The following is a 16166-nucleotide window of genomic DNA, read 5'->3' as shown; positions in this document are numbered from 1 at the left end:
GTTTATACTGCCACTGGCACTGTATGAATGTCCATTTCATTGTATAATTGCCAGCATTGGGTATTACCTTTTCTAAGAATAGAATTTTCTCAATACTCATTTTTCTAAATCACAACAAATAGATGTAAGAAAAAAAAAATCAGGGGTCCCATGCCTTGTTTTCCTAAAATCTGTTTGGAGCCCACAGCCACTCTCTGGTTTTTTTGCTACAAACAAGGGCTCATTGTCTTAGAAAAGTTCAGACTCTTTCTTAAATATATCTTTTTCTTTTCTCCTCCTTTGCTCCATTTATTTTCCCCCTCCACAGCTTGCATTCTTTATAGACCACCATCTCACACTAAAATAAATAAATAAATACATACATAAATACATAAATAAATAAATAAAATGTGTATTATCTTCCCTAACAGACAGATCTTTCCAAAAAATATTGGTTGGAATAAGATTTTCTTTTTTATCTGGATAGTATATTTTATTTTACATACATAATATATACATACATATGTACATTTATTTATATTTTATTTACTCATAGAAGGCATGGAAATAGTGTTTAATGTACCAGCAGTTTGAAGGACCAGGTGTCTATTTCTTGATAACTGATTCAAGCACCTGCCAGAAGCTTCTGGGCTACCAATTCCATAATATATCTCGCTTAAAAAATGTTGTTCTCTCTCTGTTCAGCAAGAACATTATCAAAAATGTAGCACAATCCGTTTTCTCCTCAGGATGCCAAACTGCTGGTGCCTATCCTTAAAGGTCACACAGCAACTCCTGGTGGCATATCTCAGTGGCTACTGTCACAGGACAGTGTCCAGCCCCACACTACCTCGCAGACCCAGCAGCTGGGTTCAGCAGCACTTCCAAGGATCTTCTCACAGCTCCTGTCTGTGGATCCCTCCTGCATGAGCTCTTGGCAAGGGTGGGAACAGACTCTACAGTTACCAGAATGTGCATAGCTGGACACACCCATAGGTTATAGTGTACCCCCTCAGCAGGTGTGGCTCGTGAAGCTCCTATTCTCCCACAGGCACTCCTGGAGCAGAAAATGTTCCCCAATTTCCCCTTAGATTGGGGTAAAAGCTTGTTCTCAATGATGGTCATCCTTCCCTTCTGGTAACACCTGAATATAGATAGCTGATGACCATCATAGCCTGGACACTTCTGTCTGCACAGGAGGACATACATGTTCGGCACAGGACATATTCAGCAACTCTTGATACCCAAGACTTTGTGAGATAAAGAGGAAAACTAACTGCAATCATGATCATTACCCAGATTTTTAAGTAGTGGCAAAATCTGACAGCAAAATTAGAGAGCAGTTCATGACAGTAGGATTTTAGGACATATTAGAACAAGGAAAAGAAAGGAAGGATGTGAATTAGAAAACATATTTGTGAACTACCCACTAAGTTATAGGCAGTGTTTTTGAAATGTCATTATGGATTTTATATTTCTTTCAACCTACATGGCAATCCTCCTTTTCCAAGATGAGGAAAATAAGGTACAGGAAAGTTAAGTAGCTCACCAAAATTAGCTTAGCTCATAAGTGACAGATGAGAATTTAAATTGTGTTGGTCAGAGGAGTGGAGCCTTTGCTGGGGAGAGGTAGGGAGGAGTGCAAAGGCTGAAATATATGTGATCTGAGAGGTGGTAGAGTTTTGAAAGAAAGGCCTCGCTGCTCGCAACTATGCCAAGCAGAGCCATGACACTAGGATGTGACACGTATTGTGATGCACAGTTCTAATTATCACCCCTGCCCCAGTTCCGAGGGGCAAAGGCAGCCAGAATGAGGTCTAACTGGGGCAATCCATAAGAGAAGACAACCCGTGCCTGTCTCAGCCCGTCTGCCCAGCACATATGCTGGCTGGTTGATTAGTTCCCGCTAGGCAGGGGCAAACCTGCACACCAAAGTGCAAGGGGTAATGGAACTTGAAGTCAAGGCTGGTGTGTTTCAGTTAATTAGAACCAAGAACACAGAGTCTACCCAAACGGTTGTGATGTTATCAAGATCCACAGCCACATGGCAGACAGCCAAACATCAATCAAATAAGAAGCTTCATACAAGAGAGCTAAAAGAGATAAAAGGTAAATGCCAAATAACACTTTCATGTAGCTTAAGGGTTCAACATGTTTCAATCACACACAAAAAGCCTTTTGGACATTACAGTCATTCTGTGTATTCACAATTAACTCAGGTGCGAGCCTGTGAAACAGCATAGGTACTCTTGTTTTCCCAATGTTTAAAAAAATGTATTATGTTCCTACTAGTGGGACTCAAAAAACCAAGTAAATAGTTTACGAATACCTACCCTGTTGCCTCACCAAATTTGAATGACTCTTTCTTTCTTATCTGGATACCTAGAATCTATTTATTTTAATGTAATGTAGACACAATCCTGGGATTGTTCAAACTCAGTCTCCATCACTTTCTGTTTGTGAAGCCTTGGGAAAGTCAGTGTTATGTCACTGAATGGGGACTTTTGATTTATAATTCAGTAATAGCAGTGACCATCTCACAGATGCCAGGGGTCTGGAAACTATGAATGTAAAGAAGCTGGAACTTAGCAACACTGAATAGGTAATCATGAGCACATCATAACTGAACAGGTGCTGGGATGGCAGAGGCACTGGTGGGGTCAGAGCATTACAAAATCCTTTTACAAATGAAGCAACCAAGGTGCAGAGAGAAGATGCCCCAGAGCTAACTGGTGAGACCTACAGGAAAACAGAGCACCAGCCTCCAGCTTAGCCCAAGTCTGATGCCACCATATCCTAAGCTTCCTTCCAGAGCAGAACATGAATATCAATGGCTGTAGCCCAGCAAGCAATCCATGCTGTGATTTTTTAGCTCTTTTTTATTTAGTTATTCATTATAAAATTAGAACATAATAGAAAACAAAGATTTTCCTATGTATAACATTGAGCAAATCCTTTGCACTGAATTTTCTCACTTGTAAAAACTGAAGTTTTTAAAAAATGTATTAGTCCATTCTCACACTGCTAATAAAGGCACCCCCAAGACTGAGTAATTTATAAAGGAAAGAAGTTTAATTGATTCACAGTTCTGCAGGGCTAGAGGGCCTCAGGAAACTTATAATCATGGCAGAAGGGGAAACAAAAATGTCCTTCTTCATTGCTGCAGCAAGGAGAAGTGCAGAGCAAAGGTAGGGGGGAAAGCCCCTTATAATACCATCAGATCTTGTAAGAACTCACTATCACAAGAACATCATGGAGGTAACTGCACCCATGATTCAATTACTACCCACCAGGTCCCTCCCACGACACATGGTGATTATTGGAACTATGGTTCAAGATGAGATTTGGGTGGGGACACACCCAACCCATATCATAAAGTGATGAAAATCTTCTAAAATTGACAGTGTGATTGTTGTACATATCTGTGGATATACAGAAAACCACTGAATTGTACACAGTGGATGAATTGTATGGTATGTGAATTATATGTCACCAAAGCTGTTAAATACAATGAAAGTGTTTAAAGAGATAAACCCCAAAACTCACTCTATCTGCAAGAGAAAGACAAGGAACATACTACAGTATGAGCTTTAAATTTAAAAGACTAAATTCTTAGCTCTGATGGACCTCATTCTAACTGTCACTGGGCAAATTATCTCACCCCAATAAGCCTCAGTTTCTGCATCATTAAAATAGGCTGGTGTAAATAACACCAGGTGATATGACTTGGCTGTGTCCCCACCCAAATCTCATCTTGAATTGTAGCTCCCATAATCCCCACGTCATGGGAGGGACCAAAAGGAGGTAATTGAATCATGGGGGCAGGTGTTTCCCATGCTGTTCTTGTGGTAGTAAGTCTCATGAGATCTGATGATTTTTTAAAGGGCAGTGCCCCTACACATGCTCTCTTGCCTGCCACCATGTAAGATGTGGCTTTGCTCCACCTTTACCTTCTGCCATGATTGTGAGGCCTCCCAAGCCATGTGAAACTGAGTCCATTAAACCTCTTTTTTTCTTTATAAATTACCCAGTCTCAGGTATTTCTTCATAGCAGTATGAAAATAGACTAATACAACAAATTGGTATTGGTAGAGTGGGGTACTGCTATTAAAATACCCAAAACTGTGGAAGTCACTTTGCAACTGAGTAACAGGCAGAGATTGGAACAGTTTGGAGAGCTCAGAAGAAGACAGGAAGATGTGGGAAGCTTGGAGCTTCCTAGAGATGAGTTGAATGGTTTTGACCAAACTGCCGATAATGATATGGACAGTGAAGTCCAGGCCAAAGTGGTCTGAGATGGAGATGAGGAACTTATTGGGAATGGGAGCAAAGGTGATTCTTGCTATGTCTTAGCAAAGAGCCTGGCAGCATTTTCCCCTGCCCTAGAGATCTGTGGAACTTTGAACATGAGAGATGATTTAGGATATCTGGTGGAAGAAATTTCTAAGCAGCAAAGCATTCAAGAGGTGACTTGGGTGCTCTTAAAAGCATTCGGTTTTATTCATCCACAAATATATGGTTTGGAATTGGAACTTATGTTTAAAAGGAAAGCAAAGCATAAAAGTTTGGAAAATTTGCAGCCTGACGATGCGATAGAAAAAAAAAAACCCATTTTCTGCAGAGAAAGTGAAGACAGCTGCAGAAATTTGCATAAGTAACAAGGAGTCAAATGTTGATCTCCAAGATAAAGGGAAAATGTCTCCATGGAATTTCAGAGATCTTCATAGCAGGCCCTCCCATCACAAGCCATGAGGCCTAGGAGGAAAAAATGGTTTTGTAGTTTGGCCCAGGACCTTGCTTCTTTGTGCAGTCTCAAGACTTGGTGCCCTGCATCCCAGTGGTGGCTAAAAGGGGTCAATGTACAGCTTGGGCCATTGCTTCAGAGGGTGTCAGTCCCATGCCTTGGCAGCTTACACATGGTATTGGGCTTGTGTATGCACAGAAGTCAAGAATTGAGATTTGGGAACCTCCCACTAGATTTCAGAGAATGTGTAGAAATGTCTATGTGTCTAGGCAGAGCAGGCAGAGCCCTCATGGAGAAACCTCTAGGGAAGTGTGGAAGGGATATGTGGGGTGGGAGTCCCCACACAGAGTCCCCACTGGGATACTGCCTAGTGGAGCTGTGAGAAAAGGGCCTCTGTCCTCCAGACCCCAGAATGGTAGATCCACCAACAGCTTACACTGTGTGCCTGGAAAAGCCTCAGACACTCAACACCAGCCTGTGAAATCAGCCAGGCCAAGGGGCTGCACCCTGCAAAGCCACAGGGGCAGAGCTGCTCAAGACCATGGGAACCCACCTCTTGCATCAGCATGACCTAGATGTGAGACATGGAGTCAAATGAGATCATTTTGGAGCTTTAAGATTTGACTGCCCTGCTGGATTTCAGACTTGCATGGAGCCTGTAGTCCCTTTGTTTTGCCCAATTTCTCTCATTTGGAATGGCTGTATTTACCCAATGCCTGTACCCCCAGTGTATCTAGGAATTAACTAACTTGCTTTTGTTTTCTACAGGCTCATAGGCAGAAGAACTTGCCTTGTCTCAGATGAGACCTTGGACTGTGGACTTTTGAGTTAGTGCTGAAATCAGTTAAGACTTTGGGGGACTGTTGGAAAGACATAATTGGTTTAAAATGTGAAGACATGAGATGTGGGAGGAGCTGGGCTGGAATGATATGGTTTGGCTGTGACCCCACCCAAATCTCATCTTGAATTGTAGCTCCCATAATTCACACACGTGGGTGGGGCCCAGTGGGAGGTAATTGAATCATGGGGGCAGGTTTTTCCTGTGCTGTTCTTGCAATAGAGAGTAAGTCTCATGAGATATGATGGTTTTATAAAGGGCAGTTCCCCTCCAACACTCTCTTCCCTGCCATCATGTAAGATGTGACTTTGCTCCTCTTCTACCTTCCACCATGGTTGTGAGGCCTCCCCAGCCATGTGAAACTGTGAGTCCACTAAACCTCTTTTTTTCTTTATAAATTACCCAGTCTCGGGTATTTCTTCATAGCAGTATGAAAATGGACTAATACACCAGGGCATAGGATCTCAGTGAGTGTATGTGAAAATGCCTGGTGCTCAAGAAATGCCCAGGTTTTTCAATTCTTATTAAAATTCTAAACTATTAGGCAGCTGGATTCATTGCTATTTAAAAATCAAGCACACTTCCTATCAACAGGACTCTTGCTATGAATAGTACACTCACAAGCAATAGTGTTATACACAGAACTGTACATATTTTCTTAAGACTTGGGAAGGTGACTTGGTTGTGTATGCAGCTATGTTTATTCAAAAGAGATTTAGATGTGCATCTTCCAACAAGTAATTAAAATAATACAAAGGAGCACTTCTCAGATCTTACCAGTCTGAATAAAAATGGAAATGGCAAGGACACAAGTTGAACTGTATTTGTGTCTATATTAACATGGCCCTCCTGTGGCCTTAGGTGGAAGGAGAACTTGCTCCAATCCCAGGCAGAATTGCTTTAAAACACACTGTTCACTTCCTATCTCTTCACTGAGGGGCAAGTTGCTTAATCACACTGAGGCTCACAATGTTGGTTTGTAAAATGCTTATAGAATTACAGTACAAAATAAAAGAAGCATTATACAAATATTGCCTAGTTCTGTATTATGTGTCTGTCAATATTTGTTTCTACTCTTTTAATAAAAATGCAAAAGTTGGTCAATAGATGTGGGATATAAAAATTCACAGGCCTGCATGGCATCATATAGACAAAATTATCCTGTGTTTAATTGATTTTACTTTTCATCCAGGTGTGTGCATGCTGATTTTATGTTCTTTGCCTAAAACTCATCATAAGGATAGTGAGAAATTAAAAATGATTGTTCTTGCAAAGTCTGTTGAGACAGCAAGGAACTAGCTAAGACTAGCCCCTACTAGGTATTCAGTCTTGCTGAAAGTCTACCATGTCAAGCATGTACTAAATTCAGAAAAGAACTGCAATTGCCATTCCAGTCATCTCTGCCCTTTGGCTTTACTTTTCTTAAATTTTCAGGGGAAGAAAACATAAAAACTCCCCAAACCCTCAAATCTTTGTATCTTTTACTGAGGGTGCTAAACTGTCCCTTTTTTTCTGTGTAGATATGAAAAAGATACGGTCTTCCTTCTGGTGATATTTGCTCTGTGGGAAAGAAGCTGAAATAACATTCTGGATACAGATAGACTACAAATGACTTGAGCCCTTTGAAAATCACTCTCTCGGTATTGATTCACTTGGGGAATGAAAGCCTATTGGACTGACTGAAGCCAGCCCTGGGCAGACACACACCCAGGGCTGCAGAATTCCATGGGAGAGGCAGGAGTGCTCTGAGCAATTCGAGCTGCCAAGGGCACTTAGCAACATGCCCACCAGCCAGGCTTGCTTCAACTTCACGCCTGCCTTTGAAAGGCTCAGTTTATTCTGAACACTCTCTCTCCCGTTTTCAGGTGACAAGTTTGGAAAAAAGAATGGAGTCATTATTAAATAAACTAGCTGTGATCAGTCATGATATAACAACACTTTGCTCTTTAATTTTCAAAGCTCTTGATGAAACATTATTGTATTTTAATCCTCCTACAAACCTGGGACTAATTCTTTTTATTGAGCTAAGTCTTTTCTCCACAGAAGGAGAAACAGACTCTGAGACCCTCAAAGAGTGGTCAACAAGGCAACTTAGGTGGGGCCAGGTTTGGCTGCCTAATCTGTGACACCTGATTAGTATTATTACACCTCATCAACAGCTTCCAAGGTTCCTGGCAATGCTAGAAACACATCATCCATCAATGTAGGAATAGTTAATACATTATATTAGAAATATAATAGAAAACCATGCAGCCATTTGAAAGAATGAGCTAGAATGTAGCACTGACATGGGAACAAGTCAGTCTATGCTGTGTTGTGAAAAAAAAATCAAGCAATAAAACAAAGGGACAGCATGATTCAACTTCAGTTTTGGAAAATATTTCTGTGTTTTAAATGTTTTTGCAAGAAGATCTTCAAAGTTTCTCACAAAAAGCCAAAGTGAATCTGGGATTCTGTCTGCAGTAGAAAGCATGACTGGTTTGGGGAGGCTGAGGTAAAGGAATAGCAGTTTCAACTTTTTTGAGTGATAGAATAATAGCACGAAGTCCCTCTCGCCCCTGGCCTCCAATGTAACCAGCCAGCATGATCTGAGTTAGGATGCTTTGCAGGCCCTCCCAGTGTGCTCATTGAGTCATGATCATAATTTTAAATAAATAAACCTACTTTTGTTGAGCCTGACAGGGTGCTGGGAGCTCTAACTCATTCCCTCTTTTGTTCTTTGCCACTACTCTGCAAGAGAGGCATTAACATGAAAAATAGTAGCTCCTCTGCATAAATGCTGGCTAGCAGGACAAAAGGGGGAGGCCCGCACATTTACAGGTTCTTCTAAAGGCAGGAGCTGATCTTGAGTGTGCACAGTTAGACTGTGTCCCTACACTACAAAGTAGGGATCATCATCTTATTTTACATGAAGGAAACTGGGGCTCAGTAAAGAAGTACCCAGAGCCATCCCTCCAGCTAAGTGCAGAATCAAACCCCATATCTGACACTGTAGTCAAGAGAGACAGTCAAAAGGGAATGAGTCCTTGGTTGTAGCTCCAGCTGAACTTAGCTACATGGAATATTCAGCACCTGTGTGCATGCATGTGTGAATGTGTGTGAGTGTGTGTATGTGCAGTGTGTGTGTCTGCACACCCCTATGCATATTACCCACTCTCAGTAGGACAGGGAAACAATACTTGTTGTCTCATGCTAGTGCCACAAGCTAAACCTTTTCATCACACCTAATCACACCAAAAAAGTCCTGTCTGCCCTCCTTCCAGCCCTCAACCTGCCCCACATCACTTCATACGACTTTACTGGGGATACTCAGGAAGCTCTTGAGCCCCAAGAGACCTCCTGGGGAGAGTTTCTGGTACCTGGACAGAGCTCCCTTCCCATTTTTCTCTCCAGGATTCTTCTGGAATGTCCACTTTTTCCTGTTGCAGAATTGGGGGCATATGCAGAAATCAGGTGAAGGAGGAAAAGGGTTATGAAACTGATAAAGACTCCTTCCCATCTTTTTTCTGACATGTGCTCTGGGAAGAGGGAAACCTTCCAGCTTGGTGGAGACGTTGTTATTGAGCTCACTTCTCTACCCACAGAAGCTGCCCCCTTCTAAGGGGCTGTTCATGGGGTCAAATGAGGGCTGGCCTGGGGATATTTCATTATGAGACACAGAAGCACAGGATTTGAGCTAAATCCATTAAAAAGGAAAATGGGACTTCGATGTGTGTAGGTGAGTGCTGGGGTGGCTGACACACGTCACTGACGTCTTCAAGGTTGAAGTTTCATTTGGAAAACGCCCTTGGTACTCTCCCCAGGGTTCTGTATGCACCCAACTCTAATTTAAACTGCAACATGATACAATAGATGGAAACAGAGAAAGTTGAAATAAGCCTTTTGGAACTTGTAGCTGCACAAAGCCATTGTACATGAAAAGTACAGAGAAAACAATTGGAATCATTTCAGGCTTTGAAAACTTATAATTACAGGTGAGTGGCTATTATGTTATTGGAACAGCCATTATAACTGAAAGGTACAATTTCAGATAATATATGTGAGGACATTAATATACCATCAGATTTTTACAGCACAAGTATCACAATGCATCCAATTTCAAATTAAAGGTTATCTTCCTAGGTCTTTTTTTCCCTGGATTCTCTACCTCTATTTTTAAGTAGAGCATTCATGTGAAATAATGGCATCATTTCTCAAAAAAAAACACAATAATTTTTGGTTGTGCACTTTTTACTATTATTTAAAAGCTTCCAGGTCTTTAACATTGTAGGAAAATAACAAAAATCAAAATCACCCATCAGTACATTCTCTGCATGACTGTCACCTCTGAGTTACTTATGCTAATTGAATAGAACTATGACATGGAAAATCAAGATGGAAGCAAATCTAGAAATTACCTTTATTTACACCTAGAATTTAAATTTAAATGTGCATGCATTTGACCCCTTGGAGGTCTCCAGACACTGGATTAAGAACCTCAGCAAGGACTGCAGAAAACCGAGAGACATGAGCCATAGAAAGTACCATCCAAATTCTGTCCGGAACTCTATCACCTTGCTGTTGGGTGACATTTCCAGCATCCCTGACCCTCTGCACCCTTATGAGTCCTGCGTAGTATGTGATCCAGAGGATGATTGTGATGGAAAGAAAGGTACCCACAGACAGAGACGAAGGACCAGGAAGAGGCACAAAGACACATGCATGGAGTCCTTTCCACAGAAGGGGCAGTTTCCTTTGACCTCTGAGCTGTCTGCTGTTCAGACTATAAAGGAGTAAAGTTCTCACTATAAGAGCCCATGGGAAAACTCCTTTGGCCATTCCCACAGGGATTTTTGTGCCTTTCTGGTCCTTCTCAGCCACCCTAGGATCTCTAGCTGAGTGGTTACCTGTCCATTTGTGGGAGTAACTGAAAACAAATAGTAGCAACACAACACTTGCCTAAATCTTTATTTTGAGTCTGAGTGAACTGTAGGTCCATTACCTAGGTGTTCATCCTCTTGGCAGGCTCGCTTCCCAGATTGTTGTATGGAAATCCAGCTCAGTTCAATGCCGCACCTGGTATAAATTCCTGATACAAGTTAGTTTCACCATCTAAGAGGACTGCACATGTTTCCTTCCTCCAACTTCCCTGTTCAAAATTCCAAACAACATAACATGAGTTTCCATGATCATGCAAACACCAGCATGAGTTAAGCTATCTTCTCCTTTTGCATTTATTTTCCATGTTTTCTTGGTTTTTGAAAGGATTTAACAATTTGCTACAGGGCAGCCTTCTCAGAGAGACTGATGGGCTGTAGGTTATTGGAAAGAGTGACACAGGACTGTGGCAACAACAGATTTTATTACATAAGCCACAGTGATAGGAATCTGACCTAAATAAAAGAGAAAAGGGGGTTGAGAATATGGCCTTTTGTCATTTTAAGATGCAAGTTTATTGCGATGCATTATGTTTTCTGTATGAAATTAAATACAAAAAGGCCCAATTTATGATAATCTAAATGTTCTTTCTGTGAAAATTGACTTATGTCCAGATATACAAAATAATTCTGAAAACAGTATTAAAATTGCATTGTGGATAATTTGTTGGAACTCTATGAAGGGGCTGCACAGTGATGAGCATATTCCCATGAGTAAGAACACCTTAGATATATGGATGCTCCTCAACTTCTGAATGGGTTACATCCCATAAACCCACCATAAGAAGAAAATGAAGTATGTTAAAGATGCATTCAATACTTCAATGAAGCCATTATAGAGTCAAATAATAGTAAGCTGAACCAATTGTGGTACATATGCTCCCTTACTTACGATGGCGTTACCTTCCAATAAACCCTTAGTAAAGTTGAAAAATTGTAAGTCCAGCCATGGTACGTCAGGGACAATTTGTACCAATAAATAAAGATCAAAGTCAGAAAAAAATAGCAGCCTATAAAAAAGCAACTTAGAAAATCTCTATGAAAACCTTGCTGTAGATACTGGCTACGGAGAACATGACACAGATTGGGGCCACATATCAGCAGGCATGTTTGCTAGTTAATGTCAGGATAATTTTGGTGAATATGTCAATCACATTTTTATTGCAAAATAATCACATATAATGTAGAAAATATAGATGGCAAAACAAAAATGTTACATGTCACCTACAATATGACACATATGCTAATTTTCAATACTAAATGACAGCATGGAAAAGAAAAAACATTTTGAACAAAATATTTGACATGTGTGTACATAGTAGGCAACATGTCCAAGGAGAAACTAGTTCTGTACTTGTGCCAATTGTACAGGTTCTGATAAGAAAGCCCAGGCACTCAGTGATTCATTCCTGCATCTTACACACTTTCTCTGTGTCAGACGCCCTGGGACAGGGAAATAGAAAGTAATCAGCAGGACCCTGAGCTCCGGGCTGGAGTCAGCAATGCCTCTCCTTTCTCTGCCACCACCTTCTCCCACTCACTCTCACCCCCAGGAGGGAGCAGCTGACAAAATTCCTTAACTAGTGTGAACACTTCAAGGATGTTTATTAAACTAGCCCTAAAAATTTTAAACAGTTGATAGATTATAAAGACATAAGTACAAAGTTTAACAGTACTGTAGAACCAAGAAACTTATTCTTGTCCAGACATATATATTCAACTTGAGAGAAGTTTGTTCTCAAAACCTTTAAAACGGAGAGTCTGTTTCCTAGCCATCGCCATATAAAAATAATCTGTAGAAGTGGCAAAGATTGTTCACGAGGTCCCACGGTGTCAATTCACATACTCTTTAAACAAGGACTTACATTCACACATGGTATCTATTTTCGGAACACATTTAATAGGCAATATGACAAAGGTACAGAAATACTTTCAAAGCATGTACACTCGTAATGTACAAATGACTATGGTGTAAATTAGCTGAATTATTCATTGAGTTGCAGTGCCAGGCAAAATTATCGGGACAAGTTTAGTTCATTTTTCAAAACCAAAAATTGTCAGTTCCTTATGATGCCTGAGGACACACTACATCCATGTCTACATAATGCTAAAACATTTGTGGGAAAAATAAACTATTCAGCCAGTCATCTCCCATGTTTCTCTATTGAGGTCAAAGTTAGCTGGATGAAGACTTTGAACAAAAACATCCAGTTGATTGACTACGGTGTTAAGGTGAAACCAGGAAAATAAAATGAGTTTTTCATAGTTTTGCAGGATGTAAGTCAAATTCCTTGATTTTATACATGAGAAAAGAGGCCAAGAGAAACTGGACAACTTACCTAAGCAAAGAGCATTTCTGATGACTAGAAGGGCCAAGCAATACCACTTAAGTTGTAAGGTAAGAGCATCTTCCTTACCTGGACAGATGACCACCCTCTCTTTGCTTCAGGTCTTCTTGATAAAGGGAAAACCTGTGGTTTGGGATAAGAAGTTTAATCAAAGTGAAAACTAGGTCCTCTTTCAAAAAATATCCCAGCAAACTCTTTGCAATTAGTGTTGTTCATGTTGCAATGGAAGCAACATCTGGCAGGGTGGCAGCTCAAGGAAGAGGGGCTCAATCTCATCCTGAGTTTTTGGGTGTGAGGCATGTGAAGGCTTCGTACACAGCCAGCCCTAACACTCTTCCCTTTCTAATTCGCATCCTGGGATTAGTGGACGACAGGACCCTGTAAGGGTGTTTGTGAGAAGTCTGAACTGAACCGGAGTGTGGTCAGTGGTCTTTAAAGATGGGCTCCAACAACTGCTCCCTCCTCTGTGTGTGAATGCTCCTTATTTGTCAAGGAATTATGTTTATTTTCCGTTCATTTACATAGGGGTTGAACTTGTGAGTTGTTGGACGGGTGCAGGTTTTAGGTCTAGCCCTTAGTAGCACTGAAAGCATTTGCTTTTACTCTCTTGGGCCCCTGTCACTACTGTCTAAGGAAGCAAGTAGAAACTGTTGGAGGAAGAGTGAGCTCTTATGCAACACCAATGGCTAAGCATGTGAGAGAGGCTGTTCTGAAAGTGCCAGACCCAACCAGGCCTTCAGCTGAAGGTGGACGCAAGAGCAATACCAGCTGACACCAAGTGGAGCAGAAGATCTGCTCAGCTCAGCTCAGCAAACCCACAAAATCCTGAGAAATAACAAGCTGCTATTGCTTTACTTGCTAAGCTTCACGTTTATGTAGAGTAGATAGCAAGAAGTATCCAGGCCGCAGGACATAACACACATGTAATGTTGTGAGTTATCACAAGAGCCAAGTTTTACTAGGGCTTCTTATTCAGAGTTGCCATGTCACATGAAAATCAGAAGCAGGGATTGACCCTAACTAAGCTGCAAACCTACTGAAAGGAGGGAAAGGAAAGGACATCATGGAAGCTAGGATGCTCCCTCAAGTAACAGAAATAGAGATAAGACTCATGGCAGGGGACGGTATAAGGAGAACAAAAGAGGAAAGACCAATTAAACAATGACAGGCACATCTGGATTCTGTCTTTTTGATACTACAGATAATTCCAAATCAATGAAAACTTCCAGCTGGCTCCCTGCTTCTCACCATATTTTACCAGAAAGTAGCTAGCATGAATATCAAAATCGGTCATGTATACCTTTTGGAATCTGAGCCCCAAGGAGGGAGAGAAAGATTGGCAGCACATGCATCATCAACACTAACTCATGAAAAATATAGTCTTGTCCATACCCATACCACCCTGAACATGCCCAGTCTCTTCCCATAAGTATAATCTTGTGGCACTCCTCCATCTTGCTTTCCTTGACCCGTTTTGAAGAGCAGTTGGGTTTGTCCTGTGAGACAATGAAGTAAGATTGTCCTGCACATTTGTGTGCTTTCTTATGTTAAGTAGTATTTGTCCACAGCACACAATATATGCCATGGCTCCAATGATGCTCCCTTGCTCGTGGTGTCATTTTGCAGCTGACTGATTATATAGCTGACCAAATTTTACGATGGTTAATTATGCAAGTTTCAGACAGCTAAGAATGATATTGAAATGTGATCTATGCCAAGCTTAATGTTCCATTTCATAGCAATTTAAATGGAACAAAAATGATATGCCCATAGTCCCAATAATCTTGAACTCTCAGCTATCCTATAATGTGACAGAAATTTCTAATCAGTAAGCAATGAGCAGAGGAATTCATCAAATTAAACCCCAGAAACTCGCTTCTGCGAGGAAGCCCTCCTTCCTTGAACACAATGAGCAATGGAAACACCATTCGTCCTTCATCAAGGGGGCAGGAAAACCAGAAGACACATGTGCATGTCCACAGAAGCTTTGAGCAGAGAAGATAACAGGATGGAGATTCAGCCTTTGATTCTTTCCACTTTTATGCAGTGATTTAGTGTCTGCCTTGTGTTATAAGGGCTGTGGGGAGCTGTGGACAGAGAAGAAACAATGAGAATTCTATTGATTGAGTACTGTTTCTACCTTGGAAGTTTTCACCAATTGAGGGTGGCCATTTAGGGAGCTAACCATGAAATGACTGCCAAATTCTGTAATTCAGTTCAGAAAATGAATCTTTTCTAATTATGTAGCCAACTTAGTATTGCCACTGAGAATTTTTTTAGGTCTAAAAGGTATGGACATTTCAAACATTTACAATCCAGTGTGATACACACATAAGGTAGGTGACACAGAGTGCTAAAGGAGCGGAGGAAGGGAATCCAAAGAAGCCTGTAGAGGTCTACACATTCTCCCTCTTTTGTTCTGGTCTTCAAAGAAGCATCGGAAGTTCTGAGTAGAGAATGAAGTAAGGATACTGTGGGTAGAGACAATAACGGATGAAAAGGCATGTTGCGTGCAGGCCGGCAACTGATTCCATGTGACTATCACATAAAATGAGCTTGGGTTTAGTGAGATATGAGTCTCAGAAAACCTTGTTATGAAGCTGACTACAAAAGGACTTGAATACTATAATATACAGTTTAGAAAGTATGGAAAAAAGCAATAAAGAGATAAATCAATGAAATCTAACAGACATATGTAGAACATTCCACTCAACAACAACAGAAAGTACATTCAATTCCATGTGGATCATTCTCCAGGATAGACCATATGTTAGGCCACAGGTTAAGTATCAATGTATTTTTAAAAATAGATATCATGCAAAGTATCTTCTCCAATGACAACAGGATAAAGTTAGAAATCAATAACAGAAGAAAACCGGAAAATTTATAAATTTGTGGAAATTAAAAGTACACTTTCAAAAAGCCAGTGGATCAAAGAAAAATCAAAATGGAAATAAAATATCTTGAGACAAGACAATAATAGTGAAAACACAACCTACTAAAACTGTGAGATGAAATGAAAGGAAAGTGAAGGGGGAGATTTACAGTTATAAACCATTACATTAAAAAAGAAGAAAGATCTCAAATCAACAATTTAACTGATAAAGAACAAACTAAAGCCAAAGCCAGCAGGAGGGAAAAAATAAAAATTGGAACAGAGATAAATGAAATAGAAAATGAAGAACAATAGAGAAAATCAACAAAACCAAAAGTTGTTTTGAAAAAAATTCACAACAATGGACAAATCTTTAGCTAAATGGACTAAGAAAAGAGAGAAGGCTAACATTACTGAAATCAGAAATGAAAGTGGGAACATCCCTACCAATGGTACAGCAAAAAAA

The sequence above is a fragment of the Pan paniscus genome, chromosome 6, assembly GCF_029289425.2.
Source record: "Pan paniscus chromosome 6, NHGRI_mPanPan1-v2.0_pri, whole genome shotgun sequence".
Taxonomy (NCBI): domain Eukaryota; kingdom Metazoa; phylum Chordata; class Mammalia; order Primates; family Hominidae; genus Pan; species Pan paniscus.
Note: the sequence above shows the minus strand (reverse complement) of the source record.